The sequence below is a fragment of the Microtus pennsylvanicus genome, chromosome 14 (assembly GCF_037038515.1).
Source record: "Microtus pennsylvanicus isolate mMicPen1 chromosome 14, mMicPen1.hap1, whole genome shotgun sequence".
Classification (NCBI taxonomy): domain Eukaryota; kingdom Metazoa; phylum Chordata; class Mammalia; order Rodentia; family Cricetidae; genus Microtus; species Microtus pennsylvanicus.
The window spans coordinates 48124024-48134313 of NC_134592.1; positions in this window are offsets into that span (position 1 = coordinate 48124024).

A 10290-nucleotide genomic window follows, 5' to 3' on the forward strand; every position below is an offset into this window, starting at 1 on the left:
TCATGCTAGACATGGCTTGGCATTAGTTTAGATATAAATCTTTATCTAGGCTATGAATTCATGGCATTTTGAGCTAAGGGCAAGCGGTTGTGGTTAACAGTCACACTGTCTACAGTCTTTTTATATTTCTGCAATCTATGCAGAACTTCTTCTTTCCTTCTCCTTCTTCATATTTCTAACTCCCTTTCAAACCTTCCTCCAAACCAATCTCAAGATGTTACAGGCACTTATCTCTCTCTTCTGTCCTTATCCCATCTTTACTAAATCTGTCTTAATTTCTTAATTAAGTTTGCCTTTTGTTCTTTATTTACTAAGCATCACATTAACCTGGAAACCTTTTTGCCTTTAATGTTAACCCATCTTCCTCCATTAGCATCATATACCCCTGTATATGGCAATGTCTCATCAGTAGACTCTGGAAACTTCGATATATTATCTTCCCTTTCAGAAGAAACGAGACTGTGTTCCTTAGAACATAAGCAGGTAATGCCAAAAGTGCAAGGGCTCCCATGCAGGAAGCACAGCACACACACACCTTCTCTGCGGGCACTCTTCCTTGAAGTTTGTGCCACAGCCTCTGTGAGAGATCCCACAGACTCCACAGGAGGTGGCGTGACACATACACTTATATACGTATGTACATATATAAAGAGTAAGAGGTATGCATGCTATTTTAATATCTGAGATCTTCCTTACTACACAAAGCCTACATTTATTTGTCACATGTGTTTACTACATTCTATGATTATTGTAAAGGTCACTTGCTGATTATTCTTGAAGGATATACTTAACTCGGGAATAACCATCGAACAAAAAAAAGAAGTGGATATGATTTCTTTCTGTTTCCTGAAAGTATTCAATTTTTCCCTATCAAAACAGCAGATCCTATGAAAAACTATTGTTCAGTCTCCATATCTTCTGTTATATTTAAGAAAATAAATCTTTCTTAGTCTTTAATGGTTAATTATTATCTCAAAAGTTCTCTTTCTTTGAAAGCTTGGAAAACCTTCAGATATCTTAAAGGAGTCTTTCTGATCTGTAAAATATACGATGAGAATAAGACATGCCTTACTAGAAAAAGAGTCATAGGAGAAATTATCTAAAACTGAATCCACTTAGGTTCACTGTTAGGCAACAAGCCACAGCAGAAAGACTGTACGTGAGTCCAGCTTCTGGTGGGAGAAAGATGTTGTTGCATTGGCAGGCAGACCCATGACTTACAATCTGTTGGCTCTGGATAGCTGCCTCCCCAGACAATTCGTTGGCAACTTTAATGCCTCAAATATTGTTTGCCTGGTTCTAAGCAATCTTAGTTCACCGTCAATAAAATTGCCTTTGTACCTATGTCCTTCACAAACTAGACTAGCAGAGAGGTAGGCTCCTTTATGGGTAGAGATAGTTACTCTGTAGCGACAAAGGAAAACAAATACAGATACACTTGGAAATTGGAAACAGACAAGATCGCCTGACAAAATTGGGAGCATGGGAGTGGGAGAAGGGAGGGTGGAAAGAGAAGACAGGGGGAGAGGGAGAGGGGTGAGGAGAACATGAGGGAATGGGATGGTCGAGTGGAGGAGGGACAGAGATGAAGACAAGGAATAAGATATCTTGATTGAGGAAGCCATTATGGGGTTAGAAGAAACCTGGTTCTAGAGAAATTTCCGGGAATCCACAATGATGACCTCAGCTAAGACCCTAAGCAATAGAGGAGAGGGGGCCCGATCTTGACTTGCCCTGTTGTCAGACTGATGAATATCTTCAATATCATCATAGAACTTTCATCCAACAAATGATGGAAACAAAGGCAGAGACCCGCATTGGAGCACCGCACTGAGCTCCCAGAGTCCAACTGAAGAGTGAGAAGAATGAGAATATGAGCAAAGAGACGATGATGGGTTCACCCACGGAAACTGTCTTCCTGAACTAATGGGAGCTCACCAACTCTAGCTGTACTGGGAAGGAACAATCATAGAACCAAACTAGACCCTCTGAATGTGGTTGACTGTTGCATGGCTGGAGCAGACTGAGGGGCCACTGGCAGTGGCACCAGGATTTATCCCTACTGCATGTACTGACTTTTTGGAAACCCATTCTTTTTGGATGTATACCTTGCTCAGCCTAGATATAGCAGGGAGGGCCTTAGACCTTCCACACAGCAATGTGCCTTACCCTATCTGAGGAATGGATGGGGGTCGGGTGGGAGGGTGTATGGAAGGAATGGGAGGAAAGAAGGGAATGGGAAGTTGGATTGGTATTTTTTTAAAGTCTAATAAATAAAAAGTCTTATAAATAAAAAAGTATTGCTGCAGAGAGAGGAAGGGAACTGACCCATGTGTAATGAACTGTCCCATCCCAGAAGTCCTGAACAGTCACTGTCTTGCTGCTTTGTGATTTCTAAAGTGATCTACATTTGATTACAATTAGTATAATTACCATGCAACCACAGCAGTTACACCTGGAGAGTGTATAATACTAAACACATTATTCTTCCACTTGTATATGTGTATCCTGAGACATTAGTACATTGGCAATTTCGCTGAGTTAAATACTAGAATTACAAACAATTTGTTCTTAAATGTTCAGAAATATATAAATACTTGGCTGTATTTAAATGTTTCATTGAAGTTTAAAATTGATTAGCTATAATTGTATTTTAATCTTCTTTTAATGTGCTATTTTGAATACCTTTGGAAAAATACACTGAGGTATGGTGTTAACATTTTAAAAAATTGCATTGCCTTATATTTTGATGAGGATAATTTAACTTCATAGATTTTCGTTTGCATTTAATTTTAAAATTTTTTATTCAGTGTTACCAATGGACCACAATATCCAATATCTTAAATACAGATCAAATTGATTTTATTAAAATAAATATAGGAAAATATTTAATACAATAAATATCACAAATTAATTGTGTATTTTAAATTTCTTCTAAGCATTTCTTGTTCACCAACAAGATACCCTCAGATGCATATATCGATTAAACTACAAGCCTCATTTAAAAATTATCTTCATGAAAATGTGTTTAGTGAAATATAGAGACAGAAAATATTTATCTGTGTTTGCAAAATGTTCAAATATGTAGTACAGAAATATATCTGTATATTATTTTTATAACAGAATTGTTAAATGTAAGAAATGGATCTGGTATGCCTTTAATTGCTATGGCTTTTTTTTCAGATGGTGAAATAAAAGTTATAACACATATTTTTACACAGACACAAACATACATACACACAAAGAGATTTAAATTATGTTATTCTACGTGTGGTAGCAACGCTCCCCTCAAAAGCAATACACATTCTAACATAATCCTCAGTAGGATGGATGAGAAACCACCTTATGAGTTGTTGACCAGGGGATCTCAAAAGATTCCCCAAAGGATGTAGAAAAATTGCTATTGACCTTGGTTGCCTCCTAGAAGTTAAAGAAAGTCCGCATTGCTAAAGACACACAAGCACACACATATTTCTTACTTTGGATTCAGAGGATTAGGATTTAGGACTGTAGGAGGTCAGAATCTGACTGGAAAGCCTCCTCCTGAAAACTAGTTTGCTTAGTATCAGAAGATGATACTGTAGCCACCAAGAGAAAAGAGCAATCAACAGTCCTACATATCCTATGAATCACAACTATGATAAACGTAGATGCCCTGAGAAAAGCAATAGTGGCATTTATATTTTGGCACTAGTCTACAGCTGTAGAATTAGACTTACAGTCCACTTAACAGGATAGAAGTTATTTTTGGTACTGTAAACCTAACTAGCTACCCCGTGCTAGAGTGATCATGGATCTTATAGGAGAATGTCCTACTGTCCCTTACTCGAATTAGTATAATTCCTAACTAAATTCTAAACATTTACTCTAATATCCACAGATAAGTACTCCTCATATCCATTATCAGGTAAGTTTATTGTTGTAACAGAGGCTATTACAGAACACACAGCTGACCAAAATAGAGAGAACATTGACCATAGGGTGCCAACCCAATTAATATTTCTATAATACAACCCCTGGACTTAAGGCTCAAGGAAAATCAAAAGAGTGTAAGAGTCAATGTTCCCGAAAGTGTTCTTTGAGATTATGTCTTCTAGATGTGTTTGTTTATTTTGAGAGATGAACACCTTTTTTTCTATTTACTTATAAATCTATTTATTTAATTTTGTTTGTTTGTTTTCTTTTATCCCAACCACAGTTTCTGTTTTCTCCTTCTCTCCTAGCTGCCCCCATCCACCATGTAGTATGAAATATTCTTTCTTTTTTAGTTCTTATAACAGAATTTTTAAATGTAATAAATGGGCCTGGTACACCTCTAAGTACTATTTCTATTTTTCTCAGATGATGAGACTCCTCCTCAGTTTCTCTTCAGAAGGCCTGCCATGGCCATCAACCAGGTATATCAAGTGGCATTGAGATGAGGCACCACCTCTCTATTAAGGTTGGGCAAGGCAATGTGATAGGAAGAAAGGGTCCCAAAAGAAGGCAATAGAATCAGAGACAGCCCCTGATCCATAGTTAGGCAACTCAGAACAAGACCAAGCTACCAAACTGTAGACCTTCTGTAATCTAGATTTAACAGGAACAGTACAGCCATGAAATCGCAAGAATATGTTTACTAAGCAAAACCTAAACAATTGTTGTAATAGGAGCGGCGGGGCTGCGTCCCCGGCACCCGGCCGCCCACACGGCTAGCTTTACCCGAAATAATTACACGGAAACAGAATGGTGCCCGACATGATGGACTAAACCCACTTAAAAAACCCGAGAAGGCTTAAAAATAAGGGAGAGAGAGTTTAACACAGATTTTTGCTGTTTGTTGGTGGCGTGGTGTAGAGAGATTTCCTGATTCGGCAACAGCAGCAGAAAAAACGCTGTGTCATTTTAAAGCACAGCTTCTTGGGGCTGTGCTGCCAGCGTGAACTCTGGCATTGAAGCATTTGTGGCACTCTGCTTGCTAGAGGCAAGCAAGCGCTCTCATATAAGAGAAGCTTCCTGATTCAGCTTTAGCTGCAAAACCCTGCAACTCATTAAGAGGTCCTGTCACGAAACACTTACATGGTGTTGACGAAAAGATGGACGCATGCTTTTCCGTTTTCAGCCATAGCAGGAAAAAAGCTGCGCCGTTTAAAAACGCCGGCTTTCTGGGCTGTCCTGCCAGGGCAAAGTCTGACTCTTTTACGCAGGCGGTTCGTGTGGTTTGCAAGCACAGGCTACTGAAGCTTGCTTGCTGGCAGGGATCTTGAAATGCCATAGAGTTGTGGCAGTAAACATGGCTACAACCAGTACCTCAGCCATGAGGCTGGAAAGCTAAGGAATGGGTTGGATCTAGCCGTCAAAGCCACGGCTTTAGTCCTACTGAGATTGCTTGGTAAATTAAAGACTCATGTCATCAGAAAAAGAAAGAGAGATACAGTAAAAAGAGAGATTCAAAGACAAAGAAAATTTTTAAATGATTTACAGTGTGTTAAAAATATATGCAGACTAAAAATTAAAGTTCTTAATGTAAAAATCAAAAATAAGGAAAAAAAGAGTAGTTGGGTGTGGTAGTACACACCTTTAATCCCAACACTTGGGGAGGCAGAGGGAGATTGACCTCTGTGATTTCAAGGTGTGGGTAGCACACCCCTTTAATCCCAGTGCCTAGAAGGCAGAGACAAACAGATCTCTGTAAGTTCAAGGTGTAATAGTGTACACCTTTAATCCCAATGCCTGGGGGGCAGAGACAGGAGGATCTCTGAGAGTTCAAAGACAGCCTGGTCTACAGAGTTATTCCAGGACAAAGATACAGAGAACCTGTCTCAAAAAGCAAAAAGTTAAAAGTAAAAATAAACAAAATAGAGGTTAAAACAAAGCTGCACAAAGATGGAAAATACACAGAGAATCTTGATACTGTATGCTATTATGCTCTCTTTGAATTGTTCGAATGCTGAGGAAGGAGCAACAGCTGCTAAAAGATATTTGTTTATAAATGCTGCTGAACTAATCCAACATAGATACTTTGAAAATGCCTTAACTTTGAAATTTGGATCTAAGGACATGATGCTTTGGAAAGGAGTTTCTTATTTTGTTTTCACAGAGGATGAAACCCTGTTCATTTCTTCTATTCCGATTTGGTATGATGGACCATGCCCTCTTGAAGGGTTGGTGTGAACACATTCAGAAGATTGCTTCGCTCAACTGCCAACTGAGATGAAACTAGCACACAGGTTATACCATAAAAGACCTAATTAACAACGCCCCCATTCAGCAGGAAGCAGTTTGGAGAGGAAAAACTGCGCCCATGTTCCAAAATATGGTTTATAAATGTTCTTTAACATTTAAAGGGGGATATGATATAGATATGAATAATTTGCATTAGTATAGATTTTGCTTTATTGATAGAGATTTAAGGTCAATTTTGTTATATGTATATGCATATTTCTGCTATTGAATAAGATATTGTGATTGTGTAGTTCATTAAAAAATGTAATGTATAATTAAGAAATATAGGTTAATGGATAATCATCAGTAATAGTCAAGCTTGTAGTCATGTTAGATTTTCTAGATATATAGAGATACATTTCAGTTAGATAGACATTCTTCATATCTTTCGAAGACTGCAGAATATGGCATTTAATGTTTTAATAACTTAGGACTTTCCATGACAGTGAGACACTCTGCTCCTGGCAGCACCATTCTACTTCAAGAAGAAGATGGGCATCAAAGAGGATCCTTATGGAGTTTGATTGCCATTTGGGCAAGAAACTGTTCTTGCCTGGACTATTGCATAAAATGGACACAGAGAACCCGCAGAGAGAGGACTACTGAACTTGCTTAAAGGTGAGATGATCTTTCGGGGTTCCTAATTCATGAAGGAGTCTGCAAGACATTCTGCAGGACACAACAGATAGTGACTGAACTGACTTTGAATTTTCCTGCTTCATGGAAATGTCTGCTGGATACTATGGGCCTAAAGGCCAAAGATGGATGCCCCAATGGTACAGAGAAACTTTGGATGACTGTCCAGGCAGCGAGATGTCTCTGTCATTTCTAGAGTTTAAAAGTTGCTTTTTTCTTGTTTGCTTAGGTAATATTGTATCTTTCTGGAGTCTTTGATGGAGTTAAGAATAGTTAGTTATAGTTATAGTTTTCCTTAGTTATGATAAAGATTATTATAATTTTTACTTGATAACTGTTTTGTTATATGTAATTTTGCTATGTTAAAGTTAAAGCCTTCCTTTTTTTTGTTTAAACAGAAAAAGGGGAAATGATGGAGGAAGGTCATTGGCTAATAAAGGAACTGCCTTGGCCCATTTTATTGGTTAGAACAGAACAGAATGTTGGGAGGAAGAGGAAGTGAGCTCAGACTCGACAGCTCTCCTCTCGGAAGCAGATGCCTCAGGAGAGACGCCATGCTCCCCGCTCCCGGGAAGATGCATGAGATGAAGCTCCGACCCAGGATGAACGTAGGCTAGAATCTTCCTGGTAAGACCAGTGCTACACAGATGATAAGAAATGGGCCAGTTCAGGTGCGAGAGTTAGCCTAGAAGAGGCTAGATAGAAATGGGCCAAGCAGTGCTTAAAAGAATATAGTTTCCATGTAATTATTTCGGGTAAAACTAGCCGTGCGGGTGGCCGGGTGCTGGGGATGCAGCCCCGCCGCTCCTATTACAACAAACAATGACAATGAAAGCTCAAATACCAATATGAATAGGGGAAATCTCATGGGTCCCCAACTTAAATAAAGAGGTTTAGAGAATTAATCACAGTTAAGAAAGGGAGAATTAGTCTTTCCCAGCGATGAACTCCTAACTGGTTATCTAAAGTCAAGTGGACAGTCCTAAAACTGCATACAAGCAACACTAAAAGGGCTTACGTACACACTTGCGGGACTGAGTAGACCCAGCTGGGAGGGATTGCAAGTATAGGGTTCTAGGGGGAGTGGATGAAGAGGATATAAGATGCAAATACATTTTAATGAAGTAAAATATACTTTTTAAAATGCTTGGACATGTTTTCTTGGATATTGAAGCCATTGTAATGTTTCCCAAAAGTGTCTTTTCATTTCTCTTGTTATAAGCCTTTAGAAATATTCTTTTTCTTGAGTGAGGAAGGTCATATGAGATGGTTTGAAGAGAAGGTGAAGAGGGAAATGATATATTATTATCTCAAAAATTAAAAAAAATATTCTTTTTCACATTAATGAATTGTGAATAAATTTTAACCGGTTATCTTTCCAGATTGATAGTAACTTAAACAATAATTTTGTATCAAATTTTATGCTTGAGGAATTTTCACTAAAAGCTTCTTTTGGTTCTTTGTTGAATCGTCTTTTACTTGATTCCTTCATTTGTACATTCGGTTTTGGATCTCTGCATTTGACTCTATATTCTTTCTACTAGTCCATCAAATGCCATTAAAGTGCCAGTCACAATCCTGATTTCGTTTGCTTCATTGTCACTTTTCATCATATATATGCATGTATATATATTCATATATGTAATGATTATATATATGTATATATGATTACTTATATGCATAATTTTTCTCACCTTGATTACAGCTGTTCTTCCTGATAGTATTTTCTCTGGCAAATACACAATCAGTTCACTCAGGGCCCATTAGTTTGGGTAATTGTAGTTGTATTTGTGACACCATAGACGTTTAGTTTTGACAAAATCTGATAGGCATTTTTGTTTTGTTAAGCAAATGATCTGGTTGAACTCAATTTGTAAGCTATTATTCCTGAATATGAGAGAAAAACCTCAGTTTGATGCCTTAATTTTTAGTTAGGCTGCTTAGAGTTCCTGCTGCTTTGGGACCATTGTACAATGAAGCACAGTTTATATTCGTGGCATGTGGCTTGCTCCCTCTGTGTTCTTTCCAGAAATGTTTGACCACTGGCTTCTGTGTTTCTCACAATTGAACAATCCTGTGACATCTGTGCCTCCCATCCTCTCTGCCATATTTTCGTGCACTCTGGCTGCTCCAACCATTGCTAAGCTTGTTACCTTCAACTTTCCTCCAGTCTAAAATGTTAAACAATTAGAATTCCCCTACTTACTAGTCCTTCTTTGCAAGTACTTGAATCTGTGTTTTCATGAACATTCCTGTGCCACAAAATAGATACGTGTGTTTGTTTACTTCTTTATAGGTCATGTTGAATCTTTAATTTATAATCATATGTACACCAGTTTTACTACTATCATTCAGATCAATTTAATTTGAGGGCCACATATTCATGTCTAGAAAAAGCCGGTAGGAAAACTAGTTAAGCATAAGCAACAGACCAATGAGGCTTCCAAATATCTTGTCCCAGCAGATCCTAGCCATGTGTCATTCTGGTCCAGCATTGAAAATCCACTGATTTATAAAGAGAAATGCAGAAATTCAAATGTTGGTAAGATTGTTCCAAACCATTTGATGTATTAGGTGGATCAAACCCACCACGTCCATAGGCTGAATTTGACTTATAGGTGAAGAGTCTGAAACCCTTGATTTAATAAACTAACCCCATATGCTTGGCTTATTAGTGACATAAACGAACTTTCCAATTGAAGAAAATGCTACTAGGGCACGGTAGTTAATAGGAGAGGATGAGGAAAGAATAAGAGTGAATGTATGATGTGACGAGCATCAATTAGTAGCCAGGAAAAGGCAGCTCTGTAGAACAATAGCCAGCAGGCAATCCCTGGAGTTTGTGTTTGAAAATGACGTTTGTTTCCTTCTTTTCATTGTGATTTTTGTTTGTTTAAATCCACTACCTCACTCCTAAGGTTAATGTTTATGTTTCTGGGACTCATTCTAATAGAAGGTTTTCAGCTAAACTAAAAGCAGATTTTATTTAAAAGTTTTTAATTTTACCAATGATTTTCTAAAGTGGTGCTTCTTATTGCAAAGTTATCCTAAATAAAACTAAAATTCAATTTCTAAATTCACAAATGTCTTCTTATATTAAGCAGGAAACATCATTTAAGATGTCTTACTGATGTCTGACTCAATATTCTTACTACTTGCCAAAACATTATCGTCCTCAGTATTTAACAGTCGTCATGCAGTGATTTAAGGCATTTCTTCTGACTCGACCATATAATTAATAGCTGAGTTAAAGATTTATAGGGTGAAAGAGTTTGGCAGACTGGGAGTGAGATGAATTTGGAATTAAAATTTTTATCTTGTGTCTTTCTTACCACTTTAATACATTAGTCAAGCTACCAAATATCTCTGAGCCTCAATTTACTCCTCTGGGAGCAGGGATTATATTTTCTAATTGACTCAAATACAAAAAATACGATAGTTTTAAATTGA